General features: G+C 44.5%; 1 protein-coding gene across 1 annotated transcript in view; it reads left to right on the top strand.

The window, feature by feature from the left end:
* The window catches only part of SGMS1 (sphingomyelin synthase 1), a 283,588-nt gene that overhangs the window by 134,175 nt on the left and 123,432 nt on the right, over window positions 1–25,981 (top strand). The window contains exon 3 of the mRNA XM_060643002.3: window positions 6,383–6,527. The gene's annotated coding sequence lies outside the window, so the exon portion shown is untranslated. The remainder of the gene's footprint in view (window positions 1–6,382; window positions 6,528–25,981) is intronic.

The following is a 25,981-nucleotide window of genomic DNA, read 5'->3' on the forward strand; positions in this document are numbered from 1 at the left end:
GTAGAACTAATGTTTTTTTTCCTACCTCAGAGTAACTTTCTTCCAACTCTTTCCATACACATCTGTTGTCACTGTCTCTGTCATAAGTCACATTTTTGAAGCCTCCAGAACAGGCCACCGTTTATTGGTCTGCAGTGCAGTGTATTTGGAATCCCTGTGTGTGATGCTGTAATTGGAAGGTTTACTCCAAGCTGTAAGTAACTGTTTGCCCAATGTTAGGACAGTTGCTGGTTCCGTTTTTTCTGTGTCGATGAACATCGGAGGTCTCCACTATGTAACAGTTTGTAGGTTCGCTCTGTTAAATACACTTTCCTTCTTTCTTCCTTGCATCTACTCGTTCATTCGTTTTATTTATCTTGACGTAATTACATGCACATTGTTTACAATTAGAATAATAATCGTAACAGCCACCCCTCTTGTTCTTAGACTGTCATTATCCTTTGCCCCTGTTCAACTCCTTTACTCCTTATTCTCTCGTTTGCTATTTTTTTTTAATTTTTTTTTTAACGTTTTATTTATTTTTGAGACAGGGAGAGACAGAACATGAACAGGGGAGGGTCAGAGAGAGGGAGACACAGAATCTGAAGCAGGCTCCAGGCTCCGAGCTGTCAGCACAGAGCCCGATGTGGGGCTCGAACTCACGGACCGCGAGATCATGACCTCAGCCGTAGCCGGCTGCTTAACCGACTGAGCCACCCAGGCGCCCCTCTCGTTTGCTATTTCTAAACAACACATCGTATGCTTGAAGTGCCATTTATTGATTTCTTTTAAAATTTTAGACTTCTACAGATGGATATCCCGCTGAGGATTTAGCTCTCGTGTGTAACCCTTTACCCTCGGTGCACGCCTGCTCTTCCCGTCTCCGTTTTGTGGCTCCCGTCTCGTTACAGTGTGTGGATAAATAAATATTTAACGTTTACTTGATTATGACTGTATTTGCCTGTGACTGAGCTTTGTGATATTTATGTTGAAACGTCTCGGGCTGTTCTGCTTCCCAGCTGGCTGTGCGTGAACAGTTTTATTTCTCTGGAAAACGTTTGACTCTTTTCTCTATCCCCCAAACTCTGAAATTTCCAACTGGGACGAAGGTCGTAGGATCTTTTGATGTCAGTGGTCCTTTTAACCCTGAGGCTCATTTCCTTCAGTTTGGACAATTTTCTTGTACTATTTCTTGGATAATTTCCTTTCTACTCTTTTTTTTTTTTTTTTTCCTTTTAGTTAGATATTTGGGCCCTGTGGTTTGATTCTCTTATTTTATTATGTTTTTCTTTTCTTTTTTCCTTTTTTTTTTTTCTGAACTATTTCCTGTCTCTTTGTGTTTTTGTTCTACTTTCTGAGAGATTTTCTTAGGGTTATTGGACTTTTAATTTCTGCCAGCATGTTTGTGATTCCACACTTGATTTTTATTGGTCTCTGAATATTTTATTTTAAAAAATAGAATGCTGTTCCTGTTTTATGGGACTAGGAACGGTTTGGGGAAAAGATCTGGGGTTCTAATTACCCCCCTCTTCTTTCTTTCCTTCCTTCCTTCCTTCCTTCCTCCCTCCCTCCCTCCCTCTTGCTTGCTTCCTTGCTTAAAACAAAATTTATTTTACCTTTTAGTTCTGTAGGTGAGAAGTCTGATGGGTCTCACTGGGCCTCAGTTAAGGTGTCTACAGGCCTTCCTGGCGGCTCCAGAGGGGAATGTGCTCCTGAGCGTTTTCTCGCTTCTGGAGGCCCCCTTCCAGGTGGGGGCCTCTTTACAGGAGCAGTAGCAGGTCAAATACACCTTGTACTGCATTACTCTGACCTCTTCTGCCTCCCTCTGTCACATTTTAGCACCCTTATGATTACATTGGACCCACCTAGATCATCCAGGATTATCTCCCCCCACTTTTTTCATTATGGTAAAAAACACAAGTTTGCTATATTAACCATTTTTAAGGACACGGTACAACAGTGTTAACTACATTGACGTTGTTATGCAACAGCCCTCTAGAACTTTTTCATCTTACAAAACTGAAACCTTGTACCCATCGGTACAGTTCCCCTTTTCTCCCTGCCCAGGCCTCAGGCAGCCACTCGTCCTCTCCCTATTTCTAAGAGTCTGACGGCTCCAGATGCCTCATGTGGGTGGAACCTTCCAGTATTTGTCTTTGAGTGACAGGCTTATCTTACTTAGCATGATGTCCTCAATTCCTTTCCTGTTATAACCTGTGACAGGATTGCTTCATTTTTTTAAGACTGAATAATATAGCATTTTATGTCTGTCACACTTTGTCTTTTTTTTTATTTTAAAAAAAATTTTTTTTTTTTTTTTTCAACATTCTTCATTCATTTTTGGGACAGAGAGAGACAGAGCATGAACGGGGGAGGGGCAGAGAGAGAGGGAGACACAGAATCGGAAACAGGCTCCAGGCTCCGAGCCATCAGCCCAGAGCCTGACGCGGGGCTCGAACTCACGGACCGCGAGATCGTGACCTGGCTGAAGTCGGCCGCTTAACCGACTGCGCCACCCAGGCGCCCCAAGTCACACTTTGTCTTTATCCATTCATCTGCTGATGGACATTTAGGTGGCCTCCACCTCTTGGCTGTTGTGAATAGTGCTGTGGTGAACGTGGGTGTGCAAATACCTTTTTTAAAAAATTATTTTATTTTTCATTAAAAATTTTTTTTCCATTTGTAATTCAACACAGCACACAGCGTTATATTAGTTTCAGGTGTACAATGTGGTGAGTCAACAGTTCTGTACGTTACTCAGTGCTCATCGTGATAAGTGCCCTCTTACTCCCCTTTGCCTGTTTCCCCCATCCCCACCCACCTCCCCTCTGGTGACCATCAGTGTGTTCTCTGTAGTTAATGAAGAGTGTGTTTGTTCGTCTCTTTTTCTTTGTTCACTTGTTTAGTTTCTTAAATTCTACATATGAGTGAAATCATATGGTATTTGTCTTTCTCTGACCGTTTCACTTAGCATTATACTCTCCAGATCCATCCGTGTTGTTGCAAATGGCAAGATTGCATTCTTTTTCACGGCTAAATAATATTCCAGCGCGCACACACACACACACACACACACACACACACACACCCCATATCTTCTTTATCCATTCATCCGTCAGTGGACACTTGGGCTGCTTCCATAGTTTGGCTCTTGTAAATAATGCTGCTGTAAACATAGCAGTGCACGTATCCTTTCCACCTAGTGTTTTTGTATTTGGGGGGCAAATACCCAGTAGTGCGATTCCTGGATCATACGGTAGTTGTGTTTTTAATTTTTTGAGGAACTCCCGTACTCTTTCCACAGTGGCTGCGCCGGTTTGCACTCCCACCAACAGTGCACAGGGTTCCTTTCTCTGCCCATCCTCGCCAACACCTGTTGTTTCTCGTGTTGTTGATTTAGCCATTCTGACAGCCATCTGTGTGATGGTAGCTCAGGGGGTGTTGATTTTCATTTCCCTGATGCTGAGCGATGCCGAGCATCCTTTTATACTCTTGTTCACCGTCTCTGTATCTTTTCAGGAGAAACGTCTGTTCAAGTTCTTGGCCCGTTTGTTTTTTTTTTAATTGGGTTATTTGTTTTGGGGGTTAACTTGTAGGAATTCTTAATATACTCTGTGTACTAACCCCATTATGGTATACGTAGTTTGAAAATATTTTCTTCCTTTTCATTGGCTGCCTTTTTACTGATTGTTTCCTTTGCCAGGCAGCGTTTTTAGGTTTCACGTTGTCCCATTTGTCTATTTTTGCTTTTGTTGCCTGCACTTTTTGGTGTCCCACACAGTTAATCATTGCCAAATCCAGTGTCCTGAAGCGTCCCCCCGGTGCTTTCTTCTAGGAGTTTTATTGTGTCGGGTCTTACGTGTAGGCCTTGAATCCATACGCATGGTGTCCAGTAAGGGTCTAACTACTCCTGATGCAGACTTCTCCCCTGCCCCTCATTTTAACCCCTTCCCCTCTCCTGCCCAGGAGCCACCGCCCTCGTTCCTGAGCCTCTCGGGAGCGGTCAGCCGGCTTTTGTTTCCTGCCCGGGCAGTGAGCTTCCTTATCCGCTCTGCTCAGCAGTCACATCTCTTGTCTGCTCCAATATTCTTTTCTGTTCTCGTTGTCCTTCGGGATTTTTCTCTTTTTTTCTCTCGTTACTGTAATTTTAATGGGGATTTAGTGGGAAGCAGAGATCAACGGCCCTATTCCCTTGGCCATCTATCACTCCCCAAATCCAGATTGACTTTTAAAATGATATTTAAAAGACTTTTAAAAAATGTTATCTCATAAATGCTATTGTTAGGTTATACCTCCAAAAAAAAGAAAAAAAAAAGGTTCAATCTACTCTCCTTTGTTTCCTTTTTGTTAAAATGTCTAAGGCTAGCATTAATTGAAGTAATCTTCCCAAACGTTTTTAAATTCAGAATAAACAGATTTTTGTTCATAACGTGAGGTCTCGAATGTAAGATGATACCATTTCCTGAGGTATAGTTTTCTTATGAGGCGAAAATCCTTGATTTATTTTTAGGTGTTTACACCGTATGTTGGTATGATCAGGAGACGGTGTTCTTTAATGTAAATGTATTTTACTCGGATGCATCCATTGAACACCTGTAAGCCGAGGTAATGGCAAGCCTAATTTTTATTTGTTTTTCTAGTTAGTTTGTGACAGCACCTTTCTTTGTGACCGTATGCACGTTCCTTGACTTACAGGGGGGGTTACATCACGGTAAACCCATTGTAAGTTGAAAATATCGTTAAGTCGAATATGCATTTGATACGCCTAACATACTGAACATAGCTTCGTCCAGCCCGCCTTGAATGTGCTTATTTAAAACACTCGTGTGTGCCTACAACTGGGAAGAATCCTCTAGCACAAAGCCTATTTTATAAGAACGTGTTGAATAACTCATGTAAGTTATTCAGTGTCGAACTGAAAATGAACAGCAGAAGGGTTGTGTGGGTACAGAATGGTTGTAAGTTCCCCTCGCAGCTCATGGCTGCCTGGGCGCTGAGGCTCGATGCCACCTTGGCACCCGAGAGAGCATTCTACCGCACATCACTAGACCAGGCAGAGGGCAGAATTCAAAGTATGGTTTCTACTGAACATGTATTGCTTTGGCACCACGATAAAGTGAAAAACACCGGAACTTAAGCAACCCAGCAGCCATCCGCATTTGGTTATGTACAGGTGTAGCACTATTTCTTACTATTTCGTGACGGGATAAAGAGAGGTTAGACTGGGCACCGCCTGCTGTGAGTAGGTTCTCAGGGCTGTTAAGAGTGGTTTCTTTTGTTCCAGCAACTGTTTGCTCACATAGTTAATTCTGTTGAGAAGTTCAAGATTTCAGCTACCCTGCTTGCTGCATGGTCCTAGGATTTTTATCTTTGGGTCCAGGGATGGGCTTCAAAAGGTTTAAGGTCTTTTTGAAAATTTGGTATTAGAATAGGCTTCGCTTTCATTAGCTGGTCAGTGATGCAGGGCTCATGTGATCCTGCAAAGGGTCGAGGACCCACTTTTAATAGATTGTTCTAGAGAGAAAAAAATAGAATGCCACTGATTAAATTAAATACGATCACAATAAGATGCCGTGTTGCTAGCTGCCATTGGATTGCACATCCTTTCATGGGGAAGTGCAAATGACTGTAAATGAGGGACCCAATGAAGAATGCTCTTTGTCCTTTGTCAGATGCAAAACATCTCCAGCTTCCTGGTTATGCAAAAGCCCCGCTACACATGTGTAACCAGAAGAGGGGGCATTTAGGAGAGTCATGTTTTCGCCTCAGAGCAATGAGCCCCCTTTTAATCTACCGGTAAAGAGGGTAACTTAGTAGTTACCCTTTGTTTTCATCCCGAAGCTGCTGCAGTTAATTTGTGAAAATCAGTTATTTGTTGACAATTAAAAATGTAGATAAATATATAAAAGGAGAGATGCGTGTATGACCTAAAGAGTTGCAGAGTTTAGTTTTCAATTAAGAAAAGATGGGGGATGGGGGGAGTGTGGCGCCCGAGTGGCTCAGTTGGTTAAGCGTCTGACTCTTGATTTCGGCTCAGGTCATGATCTCGTGGTTCGTGAGTTCGAGCCCCACATCAGGCTCTGCACTGACAGCACAGAGCCTGCTTGGGATCCACTCTCTCCCTCTCTCCCTGCCCCTCTCCCCCAAATAAATAAACTAAAAAAAACAAAAGATGGGGTTTAATATTATATATGCTCATGGCACGCACAAAAAACTCTAAAAAAAGAGAAAGAAGAGGGTAGGAGTTTAGGGAAGGTCAGTTGTGAATTTTTTGTTTCCGATCTAATACTTTAATGTTTTTACTGATAGTGACGTAGACTGGATTTGTAAGGTGTCTTTCAGCTCGAGAGTCTTATGGTTCCATTTTCAAAGTGGTTAAGCTTAAGTTGCTCCTTGATTCTAGGTACATCACTGAGATTTTGGGGGTTGCACGAAAGCGTCCGGTTGGGCGAGTTCTGAAAGAAGAGACAAGGCCCTGCCCGAGGAAGCCTACCTGAGAGTAACTGCAAAGGAGCCTGTCAGTAGCTACAGAACAGCAGCAGTTGGAGGTACGTCACAGCCAGAGTTGGGGTCTGGCCTCCTGTGCTTGGTCTCTGGAAGGGAGGCTGTTCTTAGGACAGGGCCTCACTCAGCTTCTGGCCTCAAATGCAACTTGACTGAGTAGGGGGATGTTGCTCTGATCTCCTCCTTGAGCAGCTCTGACTGGGGCCCTTCCTGTTGCCCGAAGGACAAGAAAGACCATAAGGGCAACATGCAACTCCGGGCAGATGCAAGTGATAACACATTTCTGGCCAGAGACCTCCCTGCCTTTTATTGTGGGAACACGGAAGCCAGTTTCAAAGCTCAGTGTCCTTTGGACCAGCTCTTACTTACTGGCTTTACTCTTACCCTGAAGGGACATCAAGGCTGTATCTGATTGGGTAGTGGCTGCATCAAGTTGACTGATGCCCTGTTGGTCATGAACTTTGACCTGCCTTGACACCCTCCTCCCCCACAGTTATGTTGTTAAGTGGTTACCTTATTTCCTTGCTTGTTGCCTTTAATTCTTATCTCTTCAGTAATGTTTATAGTCAAGGTCAGGGTCACCCATTATTTCATATCCTGTGACCTTCAGTGGCTGTGTGGCTTTTGACGCACTCGCTCTTTTATTGTGGAATAGCCCAAGCCACGTCATGTGTCACGTTGATCCTTCAAGGATCTTTGTTTTTGTTTTTATTTTCTGTAGTGGAAACATTTTGTTTTTATTTTGGGTACTGTCAGCGCAAAGCCCGCCGTGGGGCTCGATCTCACAAACTGTGAGACGGTGACCTGAGCCAAGATCGAGAGGCGAATGCTCCGCCGGCTGAGCCACCCCAGCAACCCTGGGTTTTCTTTTGATCTACCAAATGTAGAACACAGCAGACGTGCCTAGGCCAGGTATTCTACATCTCTGGTCCTCACACTGTCCTGGGAATATTAAGCAAGTCCCATTTTCCAGATGAGGATACCGAGATTCCAAGTGGTTCAGTAACTGGCCGGCTGTTTCCCACCGCATACCTGGCAGAAACCGCATTTGGCAGTAGGTCTGTCTGTCTGTCCGTCTGCTACTCCACGACGCGGAGACAGTGTACCATGCCATCCCCCTTCTTGAGGCAGGATTTGACCAATAGCCTGATGCTTGTGGAAATCGTCCGCTCTCCTTTGTCCACCATCGTTTGCTACTTGTTCCCAACGCATGGCACGCTTACTTGGTTTATAGCTATGTTTGCGACATGTAAGGAGCAGAGTGAAGTTTAGCGTTTTTCAACGGTTACTGTTTCATAATTTTAATGAGGATGTATTCCTGGTATGAGACATTATTAAACATGCCCCTTTTGAAACATAGGCTCTCACGCCTTCACAGGTCAGTTCAGAGTTGACCGTGAGGCCAGTAGAGGAGGTGGGAGTGGACTTCATCGTTCTGACGCAGCCCTGTCGTGTCTGTGGCATCGTGTCACCGTCACCTGGACCCTTCCGGTACGCAGTTAGGGCAGATGACACAGGAGAGAGATGCTGTTCTGCCAGAAGTCCTGGCTTGGTTCACAGAGGCTGGTCTGCAACCCACATCCTTTAAAGTGTAGACCGTCTGTTCAGGTGCTCAGTGTTGGCCGAGTGGTCACATCAGCGTGTACAGCTGGGACGTTGTCCTGAAGGATGGGAGTCTTAAGTTTGAGTCTGTTTAAGAATAAATGGAATCTACGTGGTTTTTTTTGTTGTTGTTGTTTTTTCAATCGTGGGCTACATGATTTGAAAATCTGTGTATTTGGGCTTCTGAAATATTTTTAATTTGATTAGTAGATGCTGTATAGACCCAGAAATGTTTTATTTTATTTTATTTTTTTTATTTATTTTGAGAGAGAGTGCGTGCATGTGAGCGGGGAAGGGGCAGAGAGAGAGAGAATCCCAGGCGGGCTCCACACTGTGTTGGAACCCGATGCAGGGCTTGAACCCATGAACCGTGAGACCGTGACCTGAGCTGACACTTCACCGACTGAGCCACCCAGGCGCCCCCGACCCATACTTAAAATCTTCACTAAAAGCCTGGGAGGTGGCTGGGAGGTGGGTGTGGTCTACCTTCTTTGAGAGGCGAACCAGCCCAGGCAGTGACCTTGTGAAACCTACCCGCCCCTCCCATCAGAGACTGGGGGAGCCCTTACTCCCAACTCCATACAGGTCTGATTTCACAGACTGATTTTGACAATTACCCATCCTGGCTGATTACACACAACGGTGACGTTTAGACTGAGGCTGCGTCCAGGAACTTCTTTATGCTTTGCATCAAAGGCAGTCTTCTAACAAACAGTTAAATAAGCCTCATCGCCACAGTGGGGAAGCCTTCTAGATGGGGCTGGTGCGTCCCTGGTGAGACTGGGTCATGTGGTTTTCCGGGACCGCCCGGCCCTTGAGAACTGGGCGCATGTGTCACACGTGCTCCAGCCGCACGTGTTTCCTACAGGCCTTCTGCGCTGCGGTGGCAACCGGTTCCACTCCCCTGCGCAGCTGCTTCCGAAGTACTTGGGCCACACAAGCACACAGGTAAGGGCCACGTTTTATAGGAATCTCAAAACCTACAAAATATGCACACCTCGAAATTTCAGGGATGCGGTGTCAGTGTCACTATAAGTGAAATTCCTTTTTGTTTCTAAATGTATTTTTCCCCTGGTACTACATCGATAAGCTCAAATAACAAAATACAAACCACCGCGCAGAGGTAGGCACCAAGAGATAATATTTCGATGCTTCCAGATTTTAGCCCTAGGAGTGAGTAGATTTATTAAAAAGAACAGAATTAGAACGATAGTGTTCTGGATCCATTTTTATTTATGGCTTCAGTGTTTTCCCCATGGTTTAAAATTTTCTTTTGCAACATGCTAAAAAGGGGCTGAAAAGTATTCTGTGTGGGTAATACCAGAAGTGATCCCATCCTGTTACTTGATAGACCTAATCCTTTTTCAGTTCAGTTAGTACCTCTCCAAATCAGGCCACGGTGATGGGAGAGTATTAAAATAAACATAATTGCCAAAAGGTTTCCTGCGTCCTATAAAATAACTAATGATGGTTAAGTCTAGGGGATGAGGAGCGCCTGGGTGGCTCAGTCGGTTGAGCGTCCAGCTTCAGCTGAGGGTCATGATCTCGCAGTTCGTGGGTTCGAGCCCCACATCGGGCTCTGTGCTGACTGCTCGGAGCCTGGGGCCTGCTTCGGATTCTGTGTCTTCCTCTTTCTCTCTGTCCTGCCCCCCTCTCAAGCTCTGTCTCTCTTTTCTCTCAAAAATAAATAAACATTAAAAAAAAAAAAAGACTCAGGGATGAGAAGACCCAGATGACTTCTGCTGCCACATTGTGCAATGAACACGACTTGTAGATTTCCCAGTACAAATGCCATGCATGAAGGGAACACTGGGAATTCTCTTCTGACCCGGACGCTTTGCAGCCTGCTTTTTTCGTGCACTGAGGTGACCCACCTTTGACAAGTAACTGGTTTTTCCGTACTTACACGAAACTGTTCAACTTCTGATTTGCAGATATCTCGCCCTACCAGTTGCTTACTTTATTTGATGCTTCGTGCACTAATTGAGCACGTGCCCCCTCTGTTTTTGGCTCTTTCACATAGGTTACACCCTAGGGCAGACAGCTGCACTGACCTGAGGAAGCCGCAGGCATCCTCAGTGATGCTGCTTTTCCAGTTTCCTGGAGAGACATTCACAGTGCGGTCCTGGCGTGGCTTGTGAACCGGAGTTCTGTGTTCTGTGGGGAACGGGAGTCCTCCAGCTGGGATGGGTGACTGTGTAATGGAAGTACTCTGCTAGGAGCAGGCTTCTGGGAAGCGGGGACCGTAATGTACTGTTCCTTATGGTTCTCGTATAGACCTCGTTCCGAGATTATCACCATCGCCATCATCATCTCAACCAGGCCAGTGCTCTCCAGACATGGTTTCTCACTGCCCTTGGGATTCCAGTGTGCCTGGGGGCTGGGGTAGGGCTGCGGGAGGACAGGGCCTTCGACCTCCTGATTGTCCCATCAACCAACAGCTCGGCTTCCGTATGTTTCATACCTGAACCTCCACAAGGTTTTGTTTAAAGAAAGGATTCTGCTGCTCAAGGAAATAAAGACTGAGGGTCACTGTGGCCTATAGAACTTATGAGAGGTTGAAAAATAGAAGGAAAATCAATGTTCGCATAGTGAATCGGTGTTCACGTTTCTCTTGTAGTGACACTGTGCTTCTTGGGTTTGGTACTTAACATAATCCCTCCAGTGGGAATTCCCATAGACCGAGCTAGTGGTTTCTGTAGACGTGTTTCAGAGGAAGTTCTAAGGTCAGCAGAGATGAAGGGGTAGTAGTCTTACAAGCACTGGCAGTAGAATGAATCTTTAGCGATGGGTTCAGCAGATCGTGGTAATTGTAACTTCTTAGGGGTGTAGGAGACTGCTTTCTCTGGGAGGGTCGATGTGAACAGTAGGAAGATGTCCTTGCCGTCAGTGATGTGGTGCATGACATTGAGGCTGACAGTTTGTGAAATCTTCATGACTCTTTCTAGATTCTTTTAAAACATTTGGGTGGGCTGTCCTAAATTGAAGATTGATATCGATGAGTCCCAGAACTGACCACTCCTGAATCAGTAACTTTAGCTGCGTTTGGGCCACAGCTCAACTTGACTAAGTCAGGAACTTCCCTAAAGACTTTTGTAACCAGGGGACAATGAGGACCTAAGGAATTTACGGTGTCTAATTCACAGTTGGCGCTCAGAATCCTTAGCCAATGGTTAAAAATATTAACTGATTACAGGATGGTTGAGGCAGGAATGTCCATATGTGAAGATCTTCACCTGAATACGTATTTGGTTATTCAAATGATGAGATTAGTTTTGTGGAAACTGGAGAGAAAATTCTTGCTTATCTCTATCAAAAAAGGGGTAAGTTATGCCCAATTTGCAAATGTAACAGGATGCATTAGAGTCAAATAGGGCCTGAGCTATCTACATACTTACTACCACAGCTTCTGGGCTATTTCCTGCCATGATGTAGGGCTTTATTTTCTGTGTACTGTACAAGCCACTACATGTGAATGAGTGGTACCCCCGGACTTGTGCAGAACTACAGCCCTGCGTATATCCATCCATCCATCCACCCACCCATCATCCATCCATCCATCTACCCACCCACCATAGCCATCCATCCATCCACCTACCCATCATCCATCCATCCATCCATCCACCCATCCACCCATCCACCTACCCACCATAGCTATCCATTATCTACCCACCCACCCACCCTCCATCCATCCATCCATCCATCCACCCACCCACCCACCCACCAACCCACCATAGCCATCCATCCATCTACCCACCCACTCACCCTCCATCCATCCATCCATCCATCCATCCATCCAATAGCTGTTAAGCTGTTAAGCTGTTAAGCTTTGTATCACACACTTCCGGGTACAAGCCTACAGTGGTGAGTAGTGCAGACAAGATCCCTTTTCTCGTGGAGTGTATAATCTAGTGGGAGCGGGTCAGGGTGATTCAGGGAGACAAGTGATACAGAGATAGATAAACAAGACTATTTCTGACACGGATAAGTGCTGTGAGGAAAATAAAATAGGGTAACAGAATTTTGGTGTAGGATAGACTGTTGTGAATTGGATCTAAAATGTACAACTTGTGACTTGTTGGCTATTTACTTCTTGTACTACCCGTATTTTTATATTCACCAACTGTCTTCAGTAATCCTGAGAGGACATGAGATCCCTCTGTGTTTTTTTGTGGGAACTAAGCTGTTTCTCAAGGGGCCAGCATTCAGTGGTGGAAACTGAGGTAACTTGGTTGTTAAAGTAGTTTGTGGAACTAGAACTAAAATGCTTAGTTGCTGGCCCATAACATATAAAAAGAAATTTCAGATCCATCCCGGGAAGAAGTGTAATCTGCTCACAAGGGGGAAGATAGAGAGTTGGACTGATTCTCTCTTTAAGCAGCTTCTTGCTGCCCGTGTTCAATGGGTCACTGAATCTCACTGATTTGTTTCCTTTGCAGTGTCCCTCTCCTTGCCTGCCTTATTTTGTCTCTTTTCATCAGCTTGTCCCCACTCTCCTAAGGTCCTTGTTCCTGTAGGCTGGTCTTCTTAAATGGCCTTCCCCTGGGTGTCTCTGCCTCTGGTCCAGCTGACAGTTTAGTTTTTCTGATGCTGCATTCATAATTCTGTTCCCATCTTTAGAGCCTTTAGGGATGACTGTCCCCTTGTTTTGTGATAAAAGCCAGATTCACTGGCTTGGCATTGGAGGCCCTCAATGATCTGGCTCCAGTCCATATTTCCAGCCTCATTCCTGCTCTTGCCTAATGCAGACCTTTGGTTCCACCCAGATGTTCTGCCCCCTTTGTGCCTTCGCTCAAGCTGCTCTGTGAGACTCATTCGTTTCATTTTGTGCCTGCTTGACTCCCATGTGCTGTTCTACGTCCAATTCAAATGGATCAGCTCTCTCTCTTTCGGGCCACTTTAAAGATTCTGTTTTGTCTTTGGTAGTCTTGGTTTGCTTACGTCCAAGTGGGGAGTTCTCTTTCCTTTCCTTTTCCTGATTATGATTTTTTTAGATTTTTCTGAATCTGAAGATTGAAGTTAGGAGAATTTTACCATTATTTATCAGAATAATGCCTCCTCCTCATTTTTTCCAAGAAATTCCACGAGACACATTACACAATCTCACTTCCTGGTCTGTGTCCCTTTTTTGTATTCTTGTTATCTTTGTCCTTGTGTGTCCATTTCTGGACTGTTTCTTGGCATTTTTGTCTTTTGTTTCACCAGTTTTTTCCCCCAGTTTATTTTTAATCTGTTCAGATTGCTTTTTGTAAGAAAGGGATTTTTATACTTTCAAATTTTATTTTATTTTATTTTTTTAGTTTTTTTCTATCTCACTGCTTTATCTCCAGAGCCTAGAGAAAGGTGCGTCTAGTAACATAGGTGCTCAGTAAATATATGTGTTTTATTTTTTTCTTTTTAACTGTTATTTTTGGTCCTCTCGTAAGTTAACTTGGTAATATTTTTTTATTAAAAATTTTTTTTTACTGTTTATTTTTTGAGAGAGAGAGAGAAAGAAAGACAGAAAGACAGAGCATGAGTGGAGGAGAGGGGGGGCAGAGAGAGAGGGAGACACAGAATCCGAAGCAGGCTCCAGGCTCTGAGCTGTCAGCACAGAGCCTGATGCGGGGCTTGAAGTCATGAACCATGAGATCATGACCTGAGCCGAAGTCGGACGCTTAACCGACTGAGTCACCCAGGTGCCCCCAACTTGGTAATATTTTTTAAAGAAAATTATACTCTTTTCAAACTTCTCTTATTTATTGAGATATATTAAATATGTTTATTTTATGTCGGCTTCCAGTATTTGAATTTCCAGTATATGAAGTCTTTTCAGATGGGATTCATTTGCCTGTGTCCATTGGCACTCACTCATGGTGACTTACTTCCTTGTGTGCTTGTGCCCTATTGACTGTGAGCTCATGTTCATTGGAAGTTTTATCTGTGCAAGTTCTTTAAGACCTAGATCCAAGTATTTATACTTGTTTCTGCCGGGTACCCGTAGACACTGTCAATTACATTCCCTGCTCGACGTTTTTTTGAATTTGGAACTCAAAACTACAGAGTACTACTTGTTGGTTATGAATTCTCAAGTGGGATTTTCCACCTCACCTCACCCCTGTCCCCAAATGTACTCGCTTTCAAAAGAAGTCACCCGTGGGACTCCTGGTGGCTCAGTCGGTTAAGCATCCGACTTCAGCTCAGGTCATGATCTTGCGGTTCACGGGTTCGAGCCCCACATCGGGCTCTGTGCTAACAGCTCGGAGCCTGGAGCCTGGAGCCTGCTTAGGATTCTGTGTCTCCCTCTCTCCCTGCCCCTCCCCTGCTCATACTCTGTCTCTTTCTCTCTCTCAAAAATAAATAGACGTAAAAAGAATTGAAAAAAAAAAAAAAAAAGGAAGTGACCTGTATCCTGAGGGCATAGTTCTGTGAGGCCCAGTGTGATGCAGGAATCTGTTCAACTCCCCCTGAGCTGTCCTGGGGTCTGTCTCCTCCCCTGTTCCATGTAGTGATTAGAATGGAGGGTCAGGGTGACTGAGGTTCTTGTCTTGGTACTTTCCCATTTCCCAGATTCCCCACTTTTACTGTCTCTTACTTGACTGTCATCTCACCGGTGCATTTAAGAAGATGTTGTATTTTCTTCTTCTTTAGTTATTTTTGTCTCGGTGAGGGGGGTAGTTTAAGGTATCTGTTGTGTCATTCTGTGGAAAGGAAAGATCTGTTTTTGTTGCTTTGGTTTTAGTAAGTGCTTCTAATAGATAAAGTGGAAAGACATTTAGGGCAGAGCTCAAAGAATTATTAAAAATTGAGGTATAATCCCAGTTTCTCCTTTAGAGGGTCTGCCATACGCTGTTGGATTAGGTCAGCAGTGAGGTGGAAAGTAATACCTTGTAATATGCTTCTGAGTTGCATAGACCTTGATGTCTCTGAGACATTACTTATTGAAATGAAGATTCATTTTTGTTCATTGAGTTGGTTAATTGTCTAATGTTTTACTAGGTAATATGATTTTACCTTTTTTAAAAAAGTTTATTTATTTTGAGAGAGAAAGAGAGCGAGTGCGGGAGGGGCAGAGAGAGAGACAGGGAGAGAGAGAATCCCAAGCAGACTTCTCTGCAGTGTCAGTGCAGAGCCTGATGCAGGGCTCAAAACTCGTGAACCTGAGCCGAAACCAAGACTTGGACGCTTAACCGACTAAGCCACCCAGGCCCCCCTAATTTTACCCTTCTGAGTGAGCTGTGATTCCTGAGTAACTCCTCCAATAGAAGGGGGCGTTATTTGTTATATTTTTGTTATGTGCCGTCTGCCAAGGGTCCACGTGCTGGCGTCCTGAGAGCCTCTGATGTACCTTGGTCTGTTTACTCAGTGTTAACACTTCATTCGATTCTAATTCAGAATATTATTCGTAAGTGAAAATAGTTGGAAGTAGTAGACTGTGCTGGTGATATAAACAAGAAACCAGTCAAGAAGAAATTGTGAATGTTACAGTTTTTTTTTTTTTTTAACGTTTATTTATTATTGAGAGACAGAGAGACACAGAGCGTGAGCAGGGGAGGGGCCGAGAGATGGAGAGACACAGAATCTGAATCGGGCTCCAGGCTCCGAGCTGTCAGCACAGAGCCTGACACGGAGCTCAAACTCACAAACTGCGAGATCATGACCTGAGCCGAAGTCGGACGCTCCACCGACTGAGCCAGCCAGGCGCCCCAAATGTTATGGTTTTATATGCACAGTATGTAGACTTGCAGAGTCAGTTTTATGATTTGAAAATCCAGTCGGCTCTCTACTCTGGGAGTTCCCTGAAACAGAGGTGTGGCAGCAAGAAGCATCACCATCTGACAGAGAAATGTAACATGTGCTCCCGACCCTGCGTGGACCACACACTCTGTTGTGAACTGTCATTTTCTCTTTTTGAGAATCCCATCTTAGGTTAGTTTTGCTGAAAGGGACCTGCTCTCTGGGTTACTGACCTCCCGTGTGTGGCCTCGGTCTGCCTTGCCCACGTTCGATAACAGTGTCCCGGAATCGCCAATGTATCTGGCATGACTTAAGCCAATGAATAATTTTTTACACGTGTGTTATGGTGCTAAGCAAATGTTGAGTGGAATCAAAGTTGATTTAAATTGGTAGAAAGCTCAAGTGGTGATGACCAGAGCAGGGATAACAATTGCCCGGTACAGCTCTGTATTTGGAAATCTTGAAAATTAGTCGTGTGCTTTAAATATTTGCCACGAAAAGAAGCAGAAATGTGATATGGTGAGCGTGCCAGCTGCATTAATAGCCTGTTTTGTCAGCCATAGACTTTTATGTAAGACCATATGACGGTCATACATTTTAAAATTGTTATTTCAAGGGCTTAGAGGAATTAATCTTTGTTACAGCTTTGTTTGTTTTTTTGAATAACTGATTAGGAATTTTAATTTTATAAAACATGTTCACATAACGGATCTTCACATTGAGTCACAAAGAAATGGCTGTTTGTTTGTAAAATACTGTCGTGTTTACTCTGAATCAGCATTGGTGGAAATAGTTTCGAAGGTGGAAAATGGTTTGCGACCCACGTCATAAATATTTTTAGGCTTTTAAATTATTTAAACAAAGCATTCACTATTTATTTTTTGCTCAAAATTTGATTGCACAGACTTTTCTCAGAGTTTTCCTGTTCTTCTCTGTTGTATTTTTCATGCAGTGAATGCATTTCTGAAAATAGTATCCACGATATTTTAATTTTTGTTTATGTTTTATTGTTTCTATTTATTATTTATTTAGCAGAGGAGAGAGACAGAGAAGGGGAGAGAAAGAGAAAGGGAGAGAGAGAAAGAGAAAGATCTCCAGCAGGCTCCACGCTCCGCACGGAGCCCAACACGGGGCTCGATCCCATGACCCTGGGATCACGATCTGGAGCTGCAGTCAAGAGTGGGACGCTCAACTGACTGAGCCACCGAGGCGCCCCTTAACGATAGTTTTTGTACAATAAATTAATTTAGGTTGACAAGGAAAGTTCATGAATTTAAAGGGACTTCTTAAGAAATCCTTTAGTAAAATGAAGAAAGCTTTTTTGATATGGAGAAGTCTTTTCTCTTTTTATGCAGGGGTTTTTAATCTTGGGCCATTCCTTTGATAATTTATTTATATCACCTGCAGAGATGTGTTGGCTGTCTTTGTTTTGACTGTATATATTTATTGCTCCCTGTATTGATTTAGGAACGAAACCATAGTGGAAGCAAAAATTACATAAGAAATAGCTCATTTGCAGAATCTTTTTCTTCTAAAATGTTTGGTGGAAAAGTGTTTAATTATTAATGCATTCACTTACAAACTCCCACACCGCCAGAAAAGCCACCTTTAAGAAAAATATTTGAAGGCATGATTATTGTCCTGACATTATCACATTCCATTGTTTTTCTCTTCTGTCAAAATGAGTGAATCGAAATGAAATAAAACTGAGTGATCTTTCTCAGCGATGGGGCCCAGTGGCTGGGGGTGAGTAGCTGGGGGTAAGGAACACGTAACGAACACCCACTTGCAATCCAGGGTCTGTTTCCAAACTCTGTCCTGTCATAAACTTAGTTTCCTGTGAAGAGTGTGTGACGTTCTTAGCCTTGTCGGGTAGGATAACCCAGAACAGTCTCACCGCACGGATTTATAGCTGTTATTTCCGCTTTACTCCTTAGCTCCTTAATCAGCTGTCCTGTGTCGTCTCTGACGTTGTTTGCTTTATATAAAAAGTACTCTGTGAACAGTTTCGGATAGTCTCTTCTCTAAACATAGTATCATCTGCAGGGTGCCTTTTTTTTTTTTTTTTTTTTTATAATGTTTATTTATTTCTGAGAGGGAGAGAGAGAGGGAGACACAGAATCTGAAGCAGACTCCAGGCTCCGAGCTGTTAGCACAGAGCCCGACGTGGGGCTCAAACTCATAAACTGTGAGATCATGACTGAGCTGAGGTTGGATGCTTAACTGACTGAGCCACCCAGGCACCTCCCGTGCCTTTGTATCCTAAGTCCTAGATCACTGATAAAAACCCTGGGACTTTGTAGGGATTTTCAAGAGCTTCCTTCATTCACCAAAGTTTTGGTGTCACCCTTATCTTCTAGGCCTTCCTTTAGATACTTTAGGTTGTGAACTTAAAGGAAGGCACCCCATGGGCTTGATGAGGGATTGCCTGGTCCCGAGCACCTCTTCCCCACTCCTGTCACAGCCCTGGGGGAGGGACAGCAAGTGACTGGCCCCTGTGGACGTCCTGCACGGTCCAGCAAGGTTTTGGGGTGCTGTCATGATAGGGGTCCATACGTGCTGCTTTTCTTTCTTGCTCCAAATGAAGGAAAAAACTCCTTTCTCTTTTTGGAGAACATACTTGTCAGCCAACGTGCTGTTTATTGTTTCGTGACTTTGGTTTTAACGACTCTTAAGTGTCCCCAGAACTCATTCTCAGAATCCTGACCAGAATGATTTGCTGTGGGGTTTTCCAGTTAGGCTCAGTGAATTTCAGCGGCAGGCAGAGCCTAGCTTGGTGTAACTACTAACATCACGGTGTTGTTCCCTCTCGGAGCCAGTTTGTGCCAATGACAGTGTGTTAGCTGAGGCTTTGGAACGCAGACTGAGTAGACCAATTGCTTTCCTTTGTGCTGGCCATGCGTTCTTTCCTACTTAAGATTTAAGTACATAAGGGGTTAGGATGGGACTGAACTGGTTCCAGAGCCGTTGCAGGGGCGGTGGGGGGGGGGGGGGGTGGGGAACGCTCGTGGCCTGAAGATGTTGGCGCATTTCCAGGGAATTGTGAGCGCTGCTCTTGGGAAGACGTAAAGGTTGATGGCTTGGTGCCCTGGCTCCAGAGGGGCTCAGTCCACCAGGTGCTGTCTCCTTGCACTGGTAGCCTTTGTCACGGTGCTGCTTCCCCAGATTTATGGTTTCTCCTTCCAAGGGCTGGTTTGCATGTGGCCCTCCTGGCCTCTGCCTCGTCAATTGCGCCCTTGGTTTCTGATGCTGTCTGGGCCGGCGTCTCTGTTCATCTGCTCTAACGACCGGCCTGCGTGCCTCCTACAGAGGCCCCGATCTGGGTCCTGGGCTATGGCCCTGAGCCAGACAGCGTCCCTCCTCTCATTGCATCCGGAGGGGGAGAAGAGTCACATGTGCCAGGTATTGGTGAGTTTTAGGAGGGAAAAGAAAGCAGGGCAAACGCGTGGAGGGACGGTCAGTATGGCATCTTTGATGCAGGGGTGTCAGTGCTCGCTGGGGGGCAAGCTGCAGTCCCGGCGTATCTGACGGAAGTGTGTTTGAGGCCCAAAAACCGCAGTCGCAAAGACCCTCCTCCAGAAGAGCCTGCACTGGTGCCAGCCAAGGGGCCGGCGTGGCTGGACAGGAGTGAGCGAGGGGGGCAGTGAGGTGCGGGTTCAGGGACATAGTGAGTCCGGGCCCCACCGCACGGGGCCTCTACTCTTGGTCTCAGTGCGGCCAGAAAGTACCTGAGGCCGTAAGCACAGGAGCGCCGTGATCGGACTCAGGCTCCAAACGTTCTGGCTGCCGTGTGAAGGGCGTGACATAGGGGACCCAGGGGGGATGCGCAGAGACCAGTTAGGAGGCTCTTGCCGGAGTGCAGGCCAGCCAGAGAAGCTTGGATAGGGAGCGGGGAGTGAAGGGTGAGCAGGATGTGGTCCGATTCTGGGGATACTCCTGAAGAAGGCTCACAGAATTTGGGTGTGGTCAGGTGTGGATTTGGGAGAAAGAGGCATTCAGGATTTCTCCAGAGATTTTGGCCTGAGCTGCCGGTAGGTCGAGTTACCATTTACGGAGATGTGGGAAACCTGCAGGAAGAAAATGTTGGGGTTGTGGGGGGCGGGCAAGTGCGTATGAGTTCAGGTACATAGCTTTTGGATATCGAAGTGGGCATACCGAGAAGGTGGTTGGCTGTCTGAACCTGAAGGCTCAGAGAGCCCCCCCTGGGGTTACCTTTTCACTGGCAGTTGCCCTTGGAGGGGTGGTACTTAAAACCAGGGGCTTGGATGAGGCCACCCGAAGGGGTCCTTGGGCCTCTGTAGGGGTCTGCAGGGTCCAGACTTTTTACAGCAATACTAAGACCTCCAGTAGAGCTTGTCAGAGGCTGTGTGGGACGTCACAGCAGACTGAACGCGGACACAGACCTGGGAATCGGCCGTTTTCCATTAAGCTGGATATTAAAGAGATTTTCAAGAATGCCAATCACTGGCACTCTTCTTCCAAAATACATGTCTTGTCGTTTTGGAAAATATATTTTTCATTAGAATATGTTACTTTCGTTGGCATGTAATGGGCTTAGCGTTGCTTTTCGATGAATTACTAAATATTTAAAGATTTTCTCAGTTTTCCATCCCAGTAACTATGGATATAAGGCCGCTACACACACGAGCTTTTTGAGCTCCTTAATGGTTTCTAAAAGCGTGAAGAGGTCATGAGATCAAAGCGTTCGAGGACCGCTGACTTAGAGGGGAAATGATAACAGAGGAGACATGGAGAATTGAACTGAGTGACCCTTTTGGTGCTTGCAGAGATCAGGAAGAGCCCACAAAGGAGAGAGAAAAGGAACTGCCGGAAGGAAGGGCGGTGGAAGCGAGCTCGGGGTTCTGGGGGCCAAGTAAGGCACGGGTTTGGAACAGAAGCCAGAGGTCACCTGTGTCGCATGCTGCTGCTAAGTCGTATTAAAGGAGAACGAGAACTGACCGCTGGCGTTGGCAGTGTTGGAGGTCACTATTGATTTTGAAATGGCTAATTCCAGCAGAGGGGACAAGAGTAGGCTCCGGAGAAGGGAAGTGATTTGTATCACAGTTGGGTTCCTCAGGGTGGAAACTGACCTAGACCCTCTCTTCATTTTGAGCCTGGCCTTCAGACTGACCTTGCGTGGGTACCCACCCCAGGCAGACCAGCTGTGTGGCTGGAACCGAGGATGCGGGCACATACCGGACAGAGTTGCCCAATCCCATTTGCAGTGGGTAGGATCTGGGTTTTTTTTAAGACGTATAAAATGGGCTGTACCAGTTTGCATTCCCACCAACAGTGTAAGAGGGTTCCCCTTTCTGCACATCCTTGGAGTTTACATAAAAACTTAAAAAAAAAAAAAGGTATATGGGTTGTTTTTCCTTGAGCTAAGAAACGCGGTTATATGGAGTTAGTTACCAAATAAATTTTCCTTTCTTAAAATTATTGTGTTCTTCCAGAGGAATAACAGGATTCTTTGTATTTCTTGTATGTTATTGGTCAGTATCAGAATCAGCATTCTGATGGGTATAATGGGGTACTTTGTGGTTTCCTATGATGATAATGATGTTGAAAATTTTGTCATATGCTTCTTGGCCATTCCTGTGTCTTGTTTCATGAGGTAATCGAGTCAGGTCTTTTGCTTTTTTAAAAAGCTGGACCGTGTGACTTTTTTATTCTTAACTTTTTGTGCTTTTTAGTTCTTGAATTACAGCTGTTCTTTATATATTTTAGATATGAGTCCTTTGTCAGATATGTGTAGTGTATTTTCCAGTTGGTGGTTGTCCTTTTATTTTCTTAACTGTGTCTTTCCAAAAGCAGAAGTTTTAATTTTGATGAAGTCCAATTTATTGTTTTGTTTTGTTTTTCTTTTATCCATAGTGCTTTGCCTGCTCCATGGTCACAAAAATATTCTCCTGTTTTCCTGCATTATAGTTTCAGCTTCTATGGTTAGTTCTATGTGAGGTGTAGAGGTAAGGATTCATTCATCTTTCCATGTGGATATTTATTTGTTTCTGCCCAATTTGTTGAAAAGGCTATTCTTATACCCACTGAATTATTTTGATATCTTGGTCAAAAAGAATCAGTTGACTATAAACGCATACATCTGTTTTTTTAATGTTTATTTTTGAGAGAGAGAGAGAGAGAGAGAGCGCGAGCAAGCAGGGGAGGCGCAGAGAGAGAGGGAGACACAGAATCTGAAACAGGCTCCGGACTCCGAGCCATCAGCACAGAGCCTGACGCGGGGCTCGGACTCAGGAACCGTGAGATCATGACCTGAGCCGAAGCCGGATGCTTAACCGACTGGGCCACCCAGGCGCCCCTTTATTTCCTTTATTCTTGAAGGGTTTTTGTTGTGCATAGAATTCATAGAAAAGTTTCTCTCCCCCCACCCTCCCCTAGTTCTTTCAGGACGTTGTTGGCTGTCTTTTTGCCTCCTATTTTTAATGAGCTGTCTGCCATCATTCGTATTACTTCTCTGTGTCTTGTCTTCTCTGGTTACATCTACACATCTTCGTTGTTATCATCTTTGGTTTTCATGACTGGGCGAGGTTTTCTTGTGGTTAACTGAACATCCTACTGTGGTACATTGCTGTTTTTGCTCAGTTCTGAAAGTCTCTGGCCTGTGTTTCTCTACATATGTTTTTCCACCCCATTCTCTAGACTGGCCTTTAACTTGTAAATTAGACCACTTAGAGCTCTTGGAGGCTCTTTGTAAACCCTTGTTTTTCTCTCCTTGCTTCAGCCTGGACGGTTTATATTGATGTAACTTCAAGTTCACCAGTGCCTTTGCATTATTGTGTCCAAGCTGATAATCTGTTCATCTAATCCAGTATTGTTTATTTCAGACATTGTAGTTTTCAGTTCTAGAATGTCCATTGGTTCTTTCATTTTTTTCTTAATCTTTCTGCGGCAACTTTCCATTTCTTTACCCATTCTGTCTGTCATTCTCCGTAAATTCTTCAGTATATTTAGCATTGGTATTTTAAAATCCTTGTCTTCTGATTCCATTTTCTGGGTCCTGTGTAGGTCTATTTCTGTGGACTGATTGGATTATGGATTTACATCTCCCATTTGTATTCATTTTTAATCGTATGGCAGGACATTGCAGATGCTGTATTGTAAAGACATGAATTCTGTTATGTTCCCCCGAGGAAGGTTGAGTGTGTTCAAACAGGCAGTTAAATTATTGGCAAATCAGCTCAAATATTATTTCTTATGCTTTGCTCTCTCTGTTTTGCCTGTACCTCCCAGGAAATGTCTTCTTGCCTTGGGAAGCCATCTTTGTGCCTTAAGCCAGGGTCCTTCCGTGCTTCCAGAGGAGCCCGAGGCCTTTCTCAGGCCCCCGGAGCTGCTGGGCAGCTGTTGGAACTGGTCAGCATCCTACAAATGTTTCAAATGTTGTTTCCCTCAGGATCCTTGGACTCATAGTTCCCAGTTTAGCCAACAAATGTGGAGCTTATTTGCAAATTTGGGACTTCACTCTCCATGGCTTCCTCATTTGGGGGACTTTCTTCCTCAATTTTCTGCCACCCTGGCAGGTCCGTATTCTGACCTACAAGGCTGTGGTTTGCTCTTTGCTGTGGCCCAGCATGGTTCCACTCTCATGGGATCAGCCGTATAAATATAAATTATCACTGAGTGTGATTCTCTTCCTTGAAGGGCTGTAGATAGTTGACTTTCTGCCTGGTTGTTTTCCACCACCTTCAAAGTTTATTTTATATCCGGCCACTGTTTATAATTGTTATTGGGTGGAGGTCAGCTCTGTAATCAGAAAGCCAGTCTCCTGAAGAATTTGTTTTGTGTGGTTCATTTCAGTCCTTTATGAAGAAGGGTCAAACCTCTTTCATTTGGAGCTTCAAAATCTCTTCAAGTCATGTATAATGGATGAAACTGTCATTACTGGCCTATAGAGCATTAACTACAAGACAGTATTTAGGAGATACTTAGTGTTTATGAAAAGAAATGTAAGATATTAAAATATAATCCAAGATGGGAAATGTGGTAATCGGTCTGATTTAGGCATAGGCTGATGTTCGATTACCACATGAATTGAAATTAAACATACTTAGTATATGTACTTAAAGACTCCAGTGTAAACATCGGAATTAAATTTCAGGTAACTGCGAGGACATTCCTAATGCCTGCCTGCCAATTTCTGACCTATATAAATAACCTTTAGGACAGGACATTGCACTTTTGAAGTTTCTTACCACCCTGAATTCATTTTGGTCACTGAAGTTGGCGAGGTAAGTTTGTGCAGTTCTCAGAGTCCAAGACCAGAGAGAAATTGGGCCAACTTAAAATATATCGTGCTCCAGGAAAGGTAAGAATGTAGTTAGAAGCTGAAATGAACACCTTCAGCATTGGTGTTGGTCCTGTTTTGCTTTTGTGTGGTGTTCACCATGGTAAGATGTATGGGCGTGACGATATTGGTAGGAATGGGTGAACATTTAAGCAGGTCAGAATCAGTTTGTTTGTTTTTTTTACTGTATTAGCAACGCCCTATTAAATAATAACAGCATTGCCATGTTTCGCATTTTCTGTCTATATAATATTTCCTTGAAACAGCTTTGAAGAATTGTCTAATCAGATTTTTTGTTTGAGATTACTTAAAAAACTACAAAAATATGTGGTCATTGTACAAAAAGAAAGAAAACCCTGTTGACCCTTGAACAATGTGGGGTGGTTAGGGGCATCGACCACCTGCCACCCCAACATGGTTGAAAATCCACGTATACCTTTCGTTTCTCCAAAACGTAACTACTGTTGACCGAAAGCCTTACCTGTAACATAAACAGTAGCTTAACACGTATTTTGTATGTTGTATGTATTACTTACTATATTCTTACAATAGAGTAAGCTAGAGAAAAGAGAATGTTACTAGGAAACCCATAAGGAAGAGAAAACACATTTACTGTACTGGACTGTATTTACTGAGAAAGCCCACATGTACGTGGACCTGTGCAGTTCAGAGGGTCAACTGTACTGATAGATAAAAGGGAAGTCTATTAAGTTAACCCAGATCCCTCTACCGGGTACAACCACACTGTGGGGCGTACGTCATTTTAGCTACTTTTTCTGTTTTCATTGACACAAACGGCTCATAGTACATGTATTTTATAATCTGCCTTATTTCCCTCTTAGTTCAGACAGCTCTATATGTGTGCCGCTGTCTGTGTTGTTATACGTGCCGTGTGCACGTATTGAAACAAAAAAGAAATTGTGCAGATGCTCATTTAAAATCCATCCAGGTAAATAGCTTTGAATTTTCCGGGGCCTAGGTTAAGCGACATTTTATCACTACCCAAAACCACATGTGTTTCCGTAACTGATAAGCGTGAGAGAAAACCTCTTTGCAGCTTCTACTTGAACACGCCTAGGAACAGGTTTCCTGCCCGTCCTCTGTTGAACTCAGGGCCACACTGCCTCATGGCACGTGAACACGGTCCTCTCTCTGGCTTCATCACATGGTACATGGCACAGGCTGGAAAAGCTCCAAAGCTGCTCTGCAGAATCGTGCTCTGCTGATTTGGTGATGACCAGGTGGGTCTCGGGGCAGAGCAGCATCTTGAAACACCAGAGCCTTCTGTTTAGTGCAGCTCTCGTCACCAGCCTCGTGTGTAGGTGTTGAACAAGGCAGCTTTCTGGAGTTCATGGTCGACAAGGGAGGCAGGCGTTGAGCTAGGAAGGAAGTGTCAGCATGCCAAGAGTAGTGAAGAAGTTCAGTGTCAGGGGCGTGCAGGGCAAGTGTCTTGACCTCATCTGGGGTGTTTGAGAAGAGCTTCTTGGAGGAAAAGGTGGTTAGATTGACCCTTGCATGAAGAACAACAGTTAGGAAGGAAATGGCACAGGAAGTCAGAGTTTTCCAGGTAGGCGAGCTGGCCAAGATGGACGTCGGGATTCATTCGGCTGCCTCTCTTCCCGACAGTTTTCTTCTGTAGTTACTTTGGGAACATTGGGGTGATATTTCCCATAATTGCCCGTATAAAATATGGCATCCGTGTTATTACGTGGTAAGACTGGGCTTACCTGTTCATGAGTCATAATCGACACAGTATTTTACGGGTTGGTTCTTTGAATCTTAATAACTTGGGATGAGCTAACGCCGAACACACGCATCCCTCGAGTCTCTTCATCCAGTGGTCAGGCTGAGCGCCCACAGGACCGGTGCTTGTGGGGGTGG

Source organism: Panthera onca, chromosome D2 (genome assembly GCF_046562875.1).
Source record: "Panthera onca isolate mPanOnc1 chromosome D2, mPanOnc1 haplotype 2, whole genome shotgun sequence".
NCBI lineage: Eukaryota > Metazoa > Chordata > Mammalia > Carnivora > Felidae > Panthera > Panthera onca.